The 16,328-nt window shown below is 56.0% G+C and overlaps 2 long non-coding RNA genes across 3 annotated transcripts; one reads left to right on the top strand and one right to left on the bottom strand.

Annotated features, from left to right (window-relative positions):
* Nucleotides 1-7,296: 7,296 nt before the first annotated feature.
* LOC149120155 (uncharacterized) lies at nucleotides 7,297-10,158 on the top strand. Of its 2 annotated transcripts, none has more exons than XR_016226868.1 (3): nucleotides 7,297-8,139; nucleotides 8,357-8,465; nucleotides 9,843-10,158. It is a non-coding gene; the product is annotated as an uncharacterized LOC149120155 (long non-coding RNA). The 2 variants fall into 2 exon arrangements; XR_016226869.1 differs by having other exon boundaries at nucleotides 8,000-8,139; nucleotides 8,357-8,571.
* A 142-nt stretch (nucleotides 10,159-10,300) lies between these two features.
* Nucleotides 10,301-14,424, bottom strand: LOC149120154 (uncharacterized). Its single transcript, XR_016226870.1, has 3 exons — nucleotides 13,927-14,424; nucleotides 13,470-13,594; nucleotides 10,301-11,271 (listed from the first exon to the last, which is right to left on the bottom strand). It is a non-coding gene; the product is annotated as an uncharacterized LOC149120154 (long non-coding RNA).
* Nucleotides 14,425-16,328: the final 1,904 nt, after the last annotated feature.

Genomic DNA, 16,328 nt, shown 5'->3' with positions numbered 1-16,328 from the left:
ACTCCTTCACTCCTCCAGGCTCCACGAGGAGAGAGGACGGTGCAGACATCCTGGAGCCTTTGACCCCCTACAGCCCCCGGAGGTTTTGCATTCCAGTCCGTCATGGCAGGAAGACAAAAGGTGGCTGGGGGAACTCAGGGGACCAACGACTGCACCCGGGGCTGGAGCTGCAGAGCCCCTCCCCCTCGGGTGCTGTGCTGCCCCAGGGTGCAGAGAGCATGAGGCACCCAGTGGGCGCCGCCCCTGTAAGGACCATGGCTAGCACGGAACAGAGCCCTGTGGAGTTCCCAGAATTCCTGGACCTTGGGGGTGCCATCTACAACTGTTTCAACCTTCAGACCAGGGTCTCCCCCAGCCCTTCTACCCCCAAAACCGCAAATGCTGCAGGAGGACACTTGAGAGTCTGGGGTGGCCTGTGAGGGTCTGTGTTTCCTTAGGGAAGCTGCAGACTCCAGGTAAGGCACCTGTGAGTTTCCCTGGCCAATCAGAACACAGCCCCAGTGTGAGGGCCCTGCCCCACCCCAGGACATCATTGCCTTGTGCAGCGCCCCCAGCAGCTGGGGCAGCCCCAGAGGTGGCTCCCCCTCACCCAGGAGTGGTTTTCTGGGGTTCATCCCCCCAGGCCCCTCCAAGTCCCACAACCTGTGCATCCTCTCTTGCTGGCATCCCCAGGGAAGGGGGACACCTGAGCCAGAGTAGGCGCTCCAGGGTGGACAGAGCGTGGGGCATCTTGGGAGCAAGGACCTGTGAGAGCCGCCAGCAGGGGGCAGAGTGTCCCTCTTCCTTCCCCTCTTGCCATCTAGGCTCACAGTGGGCACCACACTAGCACGCTGGGGCGGGCATTTGGCCGCAGTGAAGCCGTCAATTAAGATGCCTGCATCTATATCAGGGTACCTGGGTTGGACCCCAACTCCTGATTCCAGCTTCCTGCTAATGCAGGTGTGGGGAGGCAGTGGCGATGGCTCAAGTAGTCGGGTTCCTGCCTCCCATGTAGGAGAGTTGGACTCCCAACTGCTGTAGGCATTTCATGGATGAACCAGCAGGTGGGAGACCTCTTTCTATTTCTGCCTTAAAAAAACAAACAGACAAAACACACACACACACACACACAAAACAAAAACCAAGGACCAGCACTGTGGCATAATGGGCTAACTGCTGCCTACAATGCCGGCATCCCATCAAGTCCTGGCTGCTTCACTTCCAATCCAGCTCCCTGTGGCTGCGCCTGGGAAAACAGTGGAAGATGACCCAAGTGCTTGGGACCCTGCCTCCACATGGGAGACCTGGATGAAGCTCCTGGCTCCTGGCTTCAGCCTGGCCCACCCCAGCCATTGCGGCCATTTGGGAGTGAACCAGTGGATGCGAGATCTGTCTCTCCCTCTCCCTCACCTCTATGACTGCATTTCAAATAAAAAAAAAATCTTAAAAAAAAATACAGCTCCGTGGTGCCTTGTGTCTCTGAACAGCCCCTTCACTCTGCCCATGGGTCCACACCTCCCTGCTGAGAGAGCGGTCACCGGTGTCCTGCCCGCCACTGGGGGCCTCTGAAGCCCCTCTCCTTGCCTCCTGGACCTGGAGCTGTCTCTCTGGCCATGACCTCGGCCTCCCCTTGACAATTTTCTGGCTTCCATTCCAACACCCCCAGGCTGTGCCATCTTTACCAAATGTTATTCTCAGTTCCTCCTGGCACCAACACCCTCTTTTTCTTGGAAGTATCCCTCACGTCCACCCTTACCTGCTGGAGGGGCTGCCCGGGTCAGGCACCACAGGTCAGGTAAGAACAAGTAAACGACATCGCCAAACCCAGCAAACAGGGCTCCTGCAGGAGGGAGAGAAATGGGAGCAGGTGTTGCATCATCCTAGATAACCCCCCAGGGGGAGGGGGTTCAGAGTTTGGGTGTGGAATGTGAACATCCCAGCAGAGACGGTCTCTGTCCAGCTGGGTGGGCTGGGAGGGGCTGGGCCGGATTCTAGGCTGGCTCACGGTGGGGGAGGGGGGAACAGAGGCTGAAGACAGGCCTGGGGAAGGAAGCAGGGGGAGGGGCCAGAAAAAAGCCCTCCTAGACCCGCCGCCACCTTCAGGTTCCGCCGGCAACAGGCATGGTCTAGGTAAAAGGGCATCAGGGCCTACTGTGGTGTTGATGGCGTATCCGGGTGCAGGGGACAGCTGACAACCCCCCGGGGTGCAGGCGGACGTGTGGGCAAGTGAAAAGGAGCGAAACTCTAGCGGCTGGAGTGGGCACCACGGCACAGCAGGTAAAGCCGCCACTTGAGACGCATGCATCCCATATCAGAGTGGCAGCTTGAGTCCTGGCTGTGCCACTTCTGGTCTCACTTCCTGCGAATGCCCCTGGGAGGCAGAAGGGGATGGCTCAAGCGCTTGGGCCCCTGCCACCCACTAGGAGACTCATGGAATGCTGAGCTGTTGGCTTCAGCCTGGCCCAGTCCTGGCTCTTGTGGCCATTGGGGGGAGTCAACCAGAGGATGGAAAATCGATCTCTCTCTCTCTCTGCCTTTCAAGTAGATGAAATAAACATTAAAGGAAGCCTAGTGATTATGTCCAGGGAAGGAGAGGAGTTTCAGAGATGGCCGGGAAACAGGCAGGCAGCAGCTGCCTAAGACAACAGCTGCTGGGGGCTTGTCCGGGGGCCTTCGCGCTGCTCGCCATCGCCCCGAGCCAGCTTTGCCATGCTTTGTGAGCTTTCCCTTCCCTACCGCGTCAGAGGTTAGCAGAGGCCTGCGTCGCTCCAGCCGATGATATGCAGGCGCAGGGGCAGCTGCCCGGCCAGGAGGAACCGAGACGCAGCCAGCTCACTGCGTCTCCCTCCCTTCCCTGCAGCAGTGGCTGTGCCAGCGTGTGCAAAGGGGAAGCCGCCGGAGTCCCTGAGTGCGTGCTGTGGACCCGCACCAACTCCAGCTGAACTAAAACACCGAGGCTCGGGGGCTATTTGCCACTGCGCCATGACCTAATCTATCCTCACTGCTGGAACTGCAACTTCTTTAAAGTACCCAGCTGGGGGCCAGAGCAAGGCCCAGAGGACAAAGTCACCTCCTGCAGTGCCAGCATTCCATATGGGTACCAGTTCACATCCCAGCTGCTCCACGTCTGGTCCAGCTTCCTGTTAATGCGCCTGAGAAAGCAGCGGATGATGCCCAAGTGCCTGGGCCCCTGTGTCACCATGTATCCCACATAGGAGAACTGGAAGAAACTGCTGGCTCCTGGCTTCAGCCTGGCCCAGCCCGGCCATCGTGGTCATCTGGGGGTGAGCCAGTGGATGAAGGATCTCTCTCTCTCTCTGTCTCTCTCTCTGTGTCTCTCTGTGTGTGTGTGTGTCTCTCTCTCCCTCCTATTCTCTTTCTCTGTAACTCTAACTTTCAAATAGAGAAAATCTTTAAAAAAACAAAAACAAAAGTTTATAACAGTGGGATTTGGCCCATGGCAGGCCCAGCTTAGAACTCTTGACTGGAAACTCTGAAACAAACACACACACACACACACACACACACCCAAATCTTGGCCGGCTGTCTCAGCTCAGAAAAATCAGTGTGGAGACAGAGGCCCACCCAGGCTGCAGCAGAGACACCTGACACCCGAAGGTGCATCCATAGCCCTCCTCATCCCCCTTGTCTCCCTCCTCCTCCCCCCTCCCCTCCTCTCCCTCTCCCTCCTCCTCCCCCACCTCTTCCCCTTCTCCTCTTCTTCCCCCCTTTCTCCTCCTCCCTTCTCCTCCTCCCCCTCCTCCTGCATCTCCTCCCCTTCCCCTCTCCCTCCTCCCCTCCTCCTCCTCCATCCTCCTCCATCCTCCTCTCCTCTCCCTCCTCTCCCTCTTCCCCCTCCTCCTGTTCCTCCTCCCCCTCCCCCTCCCTTCCCCTCCTGTTCCTCCTCTCTCCTGTTCCTCCTCCCCTCCTCCTCCCCCTCCTCCATCCTCCTCTCCTCTCCCTCCTCCCCCTCATCCCCCTCCCTCCTCCTATTCCTCCTCCCCCTCCCCCCTCCCTTCCCCTCCTGTTCCTCCTCTCTCTCCTGTTCCTCCTCCCCTCCTCCTCCCCCTCCTCCATCCTCCTCTCCTCTCCCTCCTCCCCCTCATCCCCCTCCTCCTCCGGCCCCTCCTCACCCGCTCCCTCCTCCATGGCAGCTTTTCTCCCTTCCCTCTGCCCATGATCACTGGGCAAAAAGCCCAGCATTTTTCCCTGAGCACTGTGCCAGCCTATTCTTTAAAAAATTTTTTAATTAAAAATAAATAAACAGGCCACTCCCAGGCCTTCCCATTTCTTCGAGAAATCACAGACTCAGCATCATCAGCGTCACCACCAGGTTCATGAAGAGCTTACAGGGGTGGCCGCCTGCAAGCAGAAAGTCCAAGCACAGGCAGGGGCATGGCGTGGCGCTGCTCCGGCTGCACGGCGGGTCCCCGGGCCAGACGTCACCCAATGCCCAGCTCTCAAGGGGGCGAGCGACACCAGGAGAGAGTCCAGCCGGGGATTCTCCTAGGAGGAAGTTCCCCCTCCATGGGTCTGAGCAGAGCTGGGAGGCCGCCTCTCGTGTCCCTGGGTGTTCATCTGGAAAGAGGGACAACACAGACCGAGCCAGGGCCTCCTGGCTGCTGGACGCTGGAGTGGGTTGTGGGAACGCGGAGATGGCCACGTCACAGCACCTGCCCTCAAAGTCTCGGTCAAGTGCAGAGCAGCGGGCGGGGCTGCTCTGCAGTGCCCGGGGCCCCTGCCGGACGCGACGCCGTCTGCATCGCTGGGAGCCCGTCCAGACCAGCAGCTGGCACCCTGCGGCGCGCGACCCTCCGTGAAGGCAGTGGTTGCTTGACATTTTCCTTCTTGCTAACAGTACCAACTAGTTCCTAACACGGGGCTGGCGACCACACGCGGTACGGCACCATCCAGTTGTCCTGACGCTCGCCCTACAGAGTCAGCAGAAGCAAAAACACCTGGCTGCTGTTGCGACAGTGGGACCCGTGGCTGTCCCCTCCCTGGCCCCTGCACATCACCCTGTCCTGGCACCCAACAGCTTCCTCCAGGGACCATCTGCGGTGCTGCACCGACAGCTTCCTCCCAGGCCACTGAGAGGGGAGGACAGGAGTGCTGGCCCCTCGGAGCACCCCTCAGTCCAGGATGAGCAGGACTCGGAGCCTAAACACCCCAAGGTTTTGCCCCGGGGGGCGGGGAATCCTGGTGTGGGCCCTCCACCCTCTTTCAGAGGTCCTCAGCAGGAGCTCAGGCCAGGTACCCACCGTGCCACCAGCGCCCGAGCACAGGTCCCTGCCCTAGACCCTGCCCTTCCTTCTCTCCCACGCCCACCTGCCTGCCTGGTGTCCCCAGGTCACCTCCCCATCCCAGAGACCAAGCAGTGGAACCTGTGTGTGTGTGTGTGTTGGTGGGGGCGGTATTTGGCTTAGCAGTTACGCTGTTTGGGATGCCCACAGCCCACACTGGGGGCTCTGGGTTCAAGTCCCAGCTCTGCTCCCAAGTCCAGTGTCCTACTAAAATACACCCCACAAGGGAGTAATGATGGTGCAAGTAGTTGGGTCCCTGGCACCTACACAGGGGACCCAGATGGAGCTCCAGGCTCCTGGCTTCAGCCTGGCCCAGCCCCAGGCATTGTTGGCATTTGAGGAGTGAACCAGCAGATGGAGACTTGAGATATTCTCTCTCTCTGTCTCTCTCTTCATTCCAAATAAAATAGAAATAAATAAATGAATGAATGAATTTTAAAATCCTTAGCTATATAAGAACTCAGCATAGTAAGAAAATGCAACAGCTGATCTTGTGTTTTACAAACCTTGTGAGGGGACAAGCAAATGAGCTCCAAGCACTGGTGCGCTCAGGGTCCTTCCAGGCAGTGCAGTGGTCGCTCAGCTCATCTCAGGAAGCGGACGGAGGCCACGGGCCAGGGTGGGAAGAGAACACCAGCTCTGGACCCCAGAATGCGAGACTTTGTGCCAAACCCGGCACATCGACCCACAGACAGCTCCTGTTGGCTGTGGCTTGGGAAGCTGGGTGAAGTCTGCTGGCTCCCCCCACCGGACCGCTCCCCAATTCCAAGCCCCCCGACCTCCCACCTGCCCTGGCTGCCTCCTCTCTTGCTCCCAACCGTCCAGCATCCAGAAACACCTGGCGAAGATGCACATTGGCTTACACCATCCCCCTGCTCGAAACCTTCTCATGCCTCCTACACTCGAAGGAGCATGCGGACACGTGTCTGTGGCCTGAGCTTCTGCCATCTCCCATTGCGTATAGAGCTCAAGTGTAGCCCCTGTCTCAGATGTCCCCAGCTCTTTCCTGCCACAGGGACTTTGCACTTCCTGCTGCCTCTGTCTGGAAGGTCCTTCCCAGGGTCTTCACCTGGTGGTGAGCACTACTTGCTCGGCTCCCTCTTGGTGCGGTGCAAATGTGACCCCTCAGTGAAAGCTTCCCTAGCGCCCCTCCCCCTGCACACACACGACAAGCACACCACCCTGTGTGCCACCTTCACGGCACCCGGCGCTAAGCTACACCTGCCTTGCTCATCCATCTTCCTGTTTCTCACCGGCCTGCCCTGTGTGAACGGAAGTCCAGGAGAGCTCAGAGGTGCCGCACCCCTGAGAGTGCCCGCACAGAGCAAATGCCCCGAGAACATCCGTGGGAGGCCTTTACAGTGTAAGACTTATCTGCTTGAAATTCAGAGTTATTGGCCGGTGCCGCGGCTCAGTAGGCTAATCCTCCGCCTTGCGGCGCTGGCACACCAGGTTCTAGTCCCGGTCGGGGCGCCGGATTCTGTCCCGGTTGCCCCTCTTCCAGGCCAGCTCTCTGCTGTGGCCAGGGAGTGCAGTGGAGGATGGCCCAAGTCCTTGGGCCCTGCACCCCATGGGAGACCAGGATAAGTACCTGGCTCCTGCCATCGGATTAGCGCAGTGTGCTGGCGGCAGTGCGCCAGCCGCGGCGGCCATTGGAGGGTGAACCAACGGCAAAAGGAAGACCTTTCTCTCTGTCTCTCTCTCTCTCACTGTCCACTCTGCCTGTTAAAAAAAAAAAAAAAAGAAAGAAAGAAAAAGAAAAGAAAAGAAATTCAGAGGGAGGGAGAGCCAGAGCAAGAGGTCTTCCAGCCACTGGCTCACTCCCTAGATGGATGCAATGACCAGGACTGGGCCAGACTGAAGCCAGGAGCCAGGGATTTCTTCCGGGTCTCCCACATGGGTAGCAGAGGCCCAAGTACTTGGGCCATGTTCTGCTGCTTTCCTAGACCATTAGCAGGAACCTGGATCAGAAGTGGAGCAGCCAGGACTCGAACTGGTGTCCATATGAGATGCCAGTGCTGCACACAGTGGCTTTGCCCGCTAGCCACAGTGCTGGCCCTGCACACAGCTAGCCTAGAATTGAACATTTTAAAGCGTACAGCTCACATCCGTCTCCATCAGCCATCTCGAGAACTTTCCCATCATCCTAAGCGGAAGTCTGCACCAGTCAAACCCGGGCTCCCCCCGCCTCCTCCCCTCTCCTCACGTAAGAGGAATCTCCTCACCTCGCCCTTCTGCGTCTGGCTTATTCCACTTCAGTGCTCACCACAAGCCTCCGCACACACAGCAGGTGCCAGGTCCTCTCCTTTCCGAGTCACAGCCCATCGCATGCACGTGCCGTGTTTTGCTTTTCTGCTCAGCTGTAAGCAAACGCTCTCTTTTGTTCTGTTTTTAAAGTCACAGCTTCTTCGAGTCCCGTGTCTTGTGGCTAGCTGTGCTCCGAGCCGCCGCTAAACACAGATAACGTGGTATTGTCTTCTGCAGTGCTCCTGGCACGGTCCCACACCCCAGGGAATCAGGCAAACACGCCTTTCCTTCTCTGTGTGTCAAAATACTTTTCAGCTGTGCAGAACCAAACACCCAAGTTGTAGGAGCTAAAGAAGAAGGGGCTTCGTTATTTCCCGTGATTAGAAAATCCACGGGAGGGCAAGTTCCAGGTCGGAGCTAAAGGATGTCCTCAGGGAACCAGACTCTTGTTCAACTTTCTGCTCAGCCTGAGTCCTGGGCTCGTTCCGACGGTCACAAGATGGCTGCAGCAGCCCTGCCATCACGTACAGACCTGACAGCATCTGCCTGGGGAAGAAAGGGTTTCCGGCTGTGCGTCTCCTTCTGTTCAGGAAGAACACCTTGCCCACAGGTAGCTCCTCGTCTTCCTGGTCCCCTTGGCTCCAACTTTCGTTGCAAAGGGGGATGGGAAGGGAGGGGTCTGGCTGTCCAGGCTCTCTGTGGGAGGACAGAGAGGAGCCTGGACAATGGTTGTGGCTGTGCACCCAGGGGGCCCCCTGCCGCCTTCTCCCCGGCACCCCCCCCCCAGCTCTGTTGGCCCTGAACGAGGGTCCCTGTTTTCCCCGCAGCTGTGCTTGTCCCTGTTTGAGAAGAAAAGGCTGCAGGTGTTGACTGGCAGGCGCGTGGGCGCTGGCAGGCTGAGGCCCTGGGTTGCTGGCAGATCAGGCTGTGCCGAGGGTGAGTGAGAAGAGACCTAGAAGGGTCCAGCTATCCCTGGAAGGGGACGTGGAGGGCAGAGGGGGAGGAGCCTGGGCTGCCTTGAGCCTGAGCTTCTTGGAGCAAGGTAAGGGGAGGGGGGCTCTCACGACCTTGACCCCGCAGTTTGGCGTCTCTGCTTCCTCCTTACGCCCACGCTGTTCTCCGATGCCTCCTTCCCGTTCCTCCTCAGGGCTGCTCCAGAGCCGCAAACCGTTCCTGCGACAGGTGTACAAGGCCCAAAGGCCCAATGCGGGGAGCTCGGTGCGCGTGGAGGGAGGGCCAGCCAAGCCCAGGGCTCCCTGCCCCAATGCGAGCGAATGTGTGTGGCCCATGGGCATGCGTGTGCGCGTCTCTGCAGGTTTTTTTTTTTTTTTAAGATTTATTTATTATTTGAAAGTCAGTTACAGAAAGAGAGAAAGGGAAGCAGAGAGAGAGAGGTCTTCCATCTGCTGGTTCACTCCTCAGATGGCTGCAACGGCCGGAGCTGCACCAATCCGAAGCCAGGAGCCAGGAGCTTCTTCTGGGTCTCCCACATGGGTGCAGGGGCCCAAGGACCTGGGCCATCTTCCACTGCTTTCCCAGGCCATAGCAGAGAGCTGGATCGGAAGTGGAGCAGCCGGGACTTGAACCGGCGCCCACATGGGATGCCAGCACTGCAGGCACGACTTTGGTAAAGCCACAGCACTGGCCCCTCTGTGGTTTTTAACCCTTCAGACTAAATGGTTCTGGATCTTGGCACAGCATCTGGACACCACCTTAAGACCTGCTTTGAGGAGTCAAGGACATGGCCTTGGCTGGAGTGACAGGGTTGGTCCTTGGAGGCATCTGTCATTCCTTTTGATCTCTAACTCCTGGACTCCTTCGTGGAGCCTGCCACTCTGGAAACAAAATGCCAGACACTGCCAGCCCCATCTGCAGGCCCCAGCCCCTAGGTAGCCGCCTGTGTTAGTCCCTCTCTGCTTATCACTCAGGGCCCCTTCCTGGCTGGCCAGTGCCTGGCGCAGCTTGGGGCGCTGCTCAGCCTGGGAGTCTGGAAGCCGGGTTCCCTGGTGCACTGAGGTATACCTGCAGTTGTAGTCACCCTCATAAAGTGCGCGGATCTGTGAATTTTGGCAACATGAGACAGGTGCAGAGCCACTCCCACGCCGGGATGTAGAAGGTTTTTCCTCCACACCAACAAGGTGCTGTGTGCCCCGCCCAGCTCCGGCCCCTGGCAACAGCTGGCCTGCTCCCCCGCCCCGCAGCTTTGCCTACTGCAGAATAAATGGAGTCGCTCAGGTGGCTGCCGGTCAGCCATGACCGCACCTGGTGTGGGGCGCCTTCTCCTACTGACTGCTCAACGGTATTTCGTTTCAGGAAGCGGCCGGATGTACTGATTGACTCTCCGGTTGATGGACCTGTCGGTTGTTTCTCATTGAGGGTGATGAAGTTGCTATGAACGTTCGCATCAGGTTTTCTGTGGACATGTGTCATTTCCTTTGGGGCGAGACCCAGGAGTTGAATGGTTGACTCACCCAGGCACACGTGGAAGAAGGAGCCAGGCTGTCGTCCAAGCAGTTGTACCACTTTTCATTTCCATGTGAGGGTTCTAGTTGCTCCACGTCCTCGCGGCGCTGGACGCTGTCAGGGTCTCAGAGCCCGAGCCCTCCTCGTAGGTAGGTCTGGACACTCCTTATGGCTTTCACTGGCATTTGGCCAATTGCAAATGCTGCTGAGGATTGACTTTTCAGGTTATTATTTGATATTTGTGTATCTCCTTGGTAAGGAGTCTCTTCAGATCCCTTTCTGCATTTTTAATGGACTGTGTGTTTTCTTATTATTGGCTTCGGAGAGTTCTTTATTCTTTGTACTGGTCCTATATCAGATATTTGTTAGGCAAATATTTTTTGCCAGCGTCTGGTTTATCTTTCTATTTTGGTATCTTTCAAAAGGAGTTTTACATTTTGGTGAAGTTCATTTTATTGTTTTTTTTTTCTTTTATGATTCATGCTTTTTGTGTCCTAAGAAATATTTACCTAATCCAAGGTATCAAAGATGTTCTCCATTTTCTAGAAGTGTTATGATTTGAGCCTCCCCAGTGGGTCAAAGATTCCTTTAAGTGAATTTCTGGGATGGCCAGGGTAGGTGTTCCTCTGTGCATACAGATGTCCAATGGCATCAGCACATTGTCAGAAACACTGTGTTTTCCCCCCAGATTGTGGTGGCACCGTGTCAAAAAGCAGTTGTGACTGTGGGCCCATCTCTGGGTCCTCTTCTCTGCTATACTGGTCTTTCAGTCTATCCTTTCACAAGGACCACGTGTGTTCCTAACTCTGGGTGAGCAGGATGTCTGCACCTCAGCCAGCAGGAGTCCTACTAAAGTTCTTCTTGGTCAAGTTGGTTTTGGCCGATGTTGAGGCCCTTTTCCTTTTCTATGAAAATACTAGAATCAGCTCAACATTTCTCCAGGGAAGTCTGTTGGGATCTTGGTTGGGATCGCATTGAATCTGGAGGCCAATGTGGGGAGAACTGGCACCTGACAATCTTGAGTCTTCCAATCCATGAAAAAAGTATATATTTTTTAAAAAGATTTTATTTATTTGAGAGGTAGAGTTACAGACAGACAGAGGGAGAGACAGACAGAAAGGTCCTTCATCCACTGGTTCACTCCCCAAATGGCTGCTGCGGCTGGAGCTGAGCCGATCCGAAGCCAGGAGCCAGGAGCTTCCTCTGGGTCTCCCACGCAGGTGCAGGGACCCAAGCACTTGGGCCATCCTCCACTGCTTTTCCAGGTCACAGCAGAGAGCTGGATCGGAAGAGGAACAACCGGGACTAGAACCAGTGCCCATATGTGATGTTGGCACCACAGCAGAGGCTTAGCTCACTAGGTCACAGCACCAGCCCAAACAGTGTATTTCATTTATTTGAGTTATCTTGAATTATCAATGTTTCACAGTTTTCAGCTTACAAACCTTTCACATCATTGATCACTAAGTATTTCATGGTTTTGGTACAATCCTAAATGGCGTATTTTATTTAAAATGTCCATTTCCAATGGTCTGTTGCTAGCATATAAAAACACAAATACATTTTAGCGCCTCGATCTCCCATGCTGCATGCTTGCAAACCTCCCTTGTTTGATCTAATGCTGTCTGGAAATTCTTAGGGCTTTTTTCTGCAGCTAACCAGATTGTCTACAGACTTGTGTCTTCCTTCTCTCTCTCTGCCTGTTGCGCGCGCACACACACACACGTACGTGACTTCACATGAATGAGTCCAGAACACACATATTGCTTTAACACAGGCATGTGGCCCCTCCCCTTCATCACGCCAGAACCTCTGCTCCTGTCTCCTGTGGTCCTTTGGAGTGATGGCCTTGGCTGGGTGGGTCTCACTCGGGCTCTCATAGTCACAACCCCACACTGGCCGTGGCTGTAGTTCTCTGAATTCTCATCTGGGCCACACAATACTGATGAGCTAACTCTGGGGGCCAGCAGCTGAGGCTGGGAAGCTGAGCTGGAGCTGTTGGCTGAAGGGATGCACAGCCCTCTTTGTGTGCCTTGGGCTGCTCAAAGCAACAAGAGGAAGACCAAGAGGAAGCACTCCAGGGATAAGAGTTGCAAGAAACCCAGGTGCAACCTGGAAGGCTCCTTCTACATATTCCATAAGTCAAGCAAGTTGTTAAAGGCAAGCCCAGGTGCACAGGGAGGGGGATTAGCCTCACCTCTCAGCGGGAGAACAAGCTAAGAATTTATGTCCATTTATCAACAGCAAATAGGTACTGAGCCCTTGCTACATGGCAGGTGCTCTTGTAAGTGGGAGGGACCCAGAGGCGGAAGACAAAATTCCTATTTTCATAGACTGCACATTTTAATGTGAAATATAGACAACAAATGAGCAAATACATAAGGCTAAACTATCCACCCTTGTGTGTGTACTTCCAAAAGTTCACAGGCAAAAGGAATTAAAGGGTAGGTTTATTTTGATGCAAAATTTCTTTGTTAAATCTAGCACAAGTTCTCTTTAAATCATGAAAAATGTGCATTATGAAAAACGATGCGTGGACTTCAATTTCTTTTCGCACCAGAATAAATTTATCGTCTACTTCCATTTCCCATGAACCTTTTGAAGGGCACTCCGCTGCATATTAAATTCTGTCTCCTGTTTCTGATGTCTCGGAGCTCTGTGGGGACTTCGTTGGGCACCACTGCCCTTCTGCCTTGCAGTTCAGGCGCTGACAGCATGATGGCTGCATATGGGGGACAGGCCACTGCTCTCCTGTCCATCTCTAAGTGCTGGGATGGGGGAGGGGCAGGCCTTCAACAGTGATCGGATCATGTGGTGCTTTGGAGGCAGAGAGCGTGGGTTCAAACCCCAGCTCTGTCCGCCTGCTGACAGTGTGAGCACAACAAGTAAGCTCCGTGCCTCAGCTTCCCCATATATAAACATACATATATTTCCCCATATATAACAGCAGAACCTACCACCAAGGGTTAAGACAGTTAACGTGTGTGAGCCTCCTGCAACCTGTTCACACCTGCCGGCCTCAGAGGCACTGAAGCATCTCCTACGGGTGCAGCCCCTCACCCACTCCCTAACCCTTGCTGGGGTGTGTGGGAGCTGAGTGGAAATGGGCCCCACTGTGCCTGTTCCCAGTTAACCCTTTGCTGGTGGCGACGCACAAGCCTGCTCCACCTGTCATTTCAGGAGGGCAGCCCAGGAGAGCAGCCGGGCTCAGCACAGGAGCAGGCCTCATTAACAATTAACGCCTTGCAGTGGGGCCTAATCTTTGCCACGGCCGGCTGCAGCTGCAGCAGTTTCATGGTGCAGTGTCAGAACTCACATCCCACAGCCCGGTGGCCCGGAAAGGGACTCAGCCCAGCAGTGCCCGGCCTGGGAAAGGACAGCGCCAGCCCCCAGCCCTCTGGGTGGCTCCAGCGAGTGACACGCTTGGGTTTCTGGGTTTCGAGGCTCTGCACACTGCTGTTAAGCCGAGTGGCTTACCTCGTGTGCCTCGCAGCCCCGGAGAAGTAGGCTAAGGCCAGCCTGGGGAGATTATTTGCAGGGAATTAGCGCAGGAGAGAGCAGGATTAGGGCAGCCTTCCAGCCAGGGGCTCAGCGGCGCCCATCTGCAAAGGATTGGTGCCACCTTTAGCTGAGCGCGCGCACTTGCTGCTCGGATGTTCAGACAGGGTTGGCAGGGGAAGAGTGGTTCTGAGCTGGCCCAGGAGCCACGCGAGGAGGCGCCCGCACGCGAGGAGGTGCCCTCCGGCCAGCTTAGCCCTGCCCCCCGCCTCCTCCTCCCCCAGGGTCATTCCCGCCATGCCTCGCTCTACAGACAAGGGAAGAGTGAGGGGACCTGGGTGAGTCCCTGCCCTGCCAGTCACTGTGGCACTTGGATTGCAAGTCTGCTGGCTGCTCGGGGCAGGCCACCTTCCCTGCCCGGCCCCTGTTTCCTCACCTGGAAATGACGGTACCGGACCCGGTGACCTGCCAGCTCACTGAGTTACCCATGTCGTCGCGATACCGTGGTCTGAACTGAAGGCAGGGGTCTGAGGACAGCAGATCTATTGGGGACTCTTCACTGTTGGGGCAGATCAAATGGCCACCTCCAGAGAGACAGAACGCAGGGCTGAGTGAGCGATGGACGGAGAGTGGGTGTGGCTGAGAGGTAGTAAGAATTTTAGGAGCAGCAGAGCTCCCTCCCTGCAGCAGTGCATTGTGGAGCAGTAGGTTCAAGTCCCGCCTACTCTGCTTCTGATCTGGCTCCCGACTCATGTGACTGGGAGGCCCAAGAACCTGGGGCCCTGCCACCCACGGGAGAGACCCCGACGGAGCTCCTGCCTTTGGCCTGGCTCAGTGCTGCTGTCGCCGGAATGTGGTCATTACCTGCCTGCCTGTACTGTTCCAGCTTCTGCTTATTAGCACAGGGCAAGGGTGCTGACCCTGGCCTTATCTAGGGCTCAGCACGTGTGTGAGTGAAGCATTAGGTGTATTAGAGAAAACTAGTTAAACACCTGCAGTACTGTATCAGTTCCTATAGCCACCATGTAGCATTAGAACCGCCAAACTGTGTGTAACCATATATGGGCGACAAAGAAACAAAAAAGATAGATAAGAAAAAGTTCCTCTTTGTTCCGGCTGAGTTTTTTTGGATATGAATCCAACCAGGCCTTATGCTGGCGGTGGCATCACCATCATCACCATCATCACCATCATCATCAAGTCTGCTTTCCCGTTAGGGCCTTGGTATCTCTTCTCTGTTTTTGACTCCTACTACTGTGGCCACTGTAGGGCCTCTCCCTCCCTCTCTCTGTCACTCTGCCTTTCAAATGAATAAGCAAATCCTGAAAAAAACAGAGCTTCCTCCCAAGGACAGGGAAATGATACAAGTAAGTTTACTTCTGGAGGTGACGATGCAAACCCATCAGACAGAGAAAAGGAACTACTCACTTCCTTGCCGGAGGAATAGTTGGCGTCTACCAAGGTCTCACCAGCAATGGTTGGCGTCTGCTGAGGGCTCACCAGCATTGCTGTCTGCTCAATAACCTGCAGCAGGTAACAGTGTCACTTCCATGGGGAAACTGAGGCACAGAAACGGCTGGCTTTGTAGCCTTGCTTCTGAGCCCCAGGGCTAACATCCCCAGCAGCTGCCTCCCAGAAGTCAGAATGGGCCCCGCCCAGGTCAGAGTGCAGCCCATGGGCGACTTCACTGAGCTGGGGATCCGTTTCCTGAGGCCCCACCTTGTCCACTCCTTCAAGGTCCGCGTCCTCCATGCCAAGGCGCCCGGAGAAGGCCTGAGTTTCAGACCCATTTCCAAGCCCTGGGTGCCCAGTGCCTGTGCAGCTCTGCATCCTGGGCCCGCTTGGGAGCGCGGGGCACGGAGCTTCTCCCCAGGACAGAAGCATCTCCCCCTATTCTCCCTTCCCCACACCTGCACCTGCCTCATCTCAACCCCGGACCCGCACCCCTCCTCCAGAAGAGAACTTCCTAGAGGAGGCCTGATGCAGGACGAGCCCATGCAGGGAGACCCCAAGTCCCGCACCGGGGACTCAGCCTGGGGCCCAGACGTCTGGGGCAGAGTCGTTGCGAGCTCGGGTCCCCGGGTGCTTCTGAGAACTGACTTCAAGTAGGTCACGGGTGTTTGCCTGATTCCCAGGACACAGCCTCGTGGTGGGGCCCTGGGGACCGGAGTAACAGCTCAATTCTTTCTCTGTCACACTCCTGCGATTGTGAGCCCACACAGTAGCCCCAAGAGGTCAATCCATGATGCGTTTTCATCAACTCGGTGATGCGTCTTTATTTTATATGCTACCAGTGAAAGATTTTAAGACTTCCCAGTTTCCAAGGTGTTACAATGGGTAATAGAGCCCTTGACCTTGGTGTAGAGGACTTACTCAAGGTCACATGGAAAATGAGGAAGTGACAGCAAACCCCAAAGGTCTCCCACCACCTGACCCAGCTCCCCGGGGGTGGAGGGTGAGACAGGAAATGGGAGACTCGCCTGGTTGTGTAGGGGACTCTGCTGGGCAAGACCCTGCCTCGTGCCCCCATGGGACACTGGCTGCAGGGGACTCGGCGAGCAGGCAGTCAGCTCTCCAGGCAGCAGGGCTGGCAAGGAAGGGAAGCCCGAGGGCAGGGGTGAGAGCAGGAACAGCCATGGGGGGACTTGGGGGGTGGGGGGGGCGAGGCCTGGGCCTGGGAGACCCCTCCCCCACCTAACTGTCCTTCCCAACTGCATGATCCCTGCCCTGAGGTCCCCCCACCCCACATCCAAGATCTTCAGTGAGCAGATTACCAGTGCACTTTGAAAATTAGAAAGCACTCTATAGAATTAACTTCCCTAATATTACAAACAAAAA

The sequence above is a fragment of the Oryctolagus cuniculus genome, chromosome 20, assembly GCF_051225735.1.
Source record: "Oryctolagus cuniculus isolate XC-2025 breed Fujian yellow rabbit chromosome 20, ASM5122573v1, whole genome shotgun sequence".
NCBI lineage: Eukaryota > Metazoa > Chordata > Mammalia > Lagomorpha > Leporidae > Oryctolagus > Oryctolagus cuniculus.
This window is presented reverse-complemented; position numbering and strand designations above follow the sequence as displayed.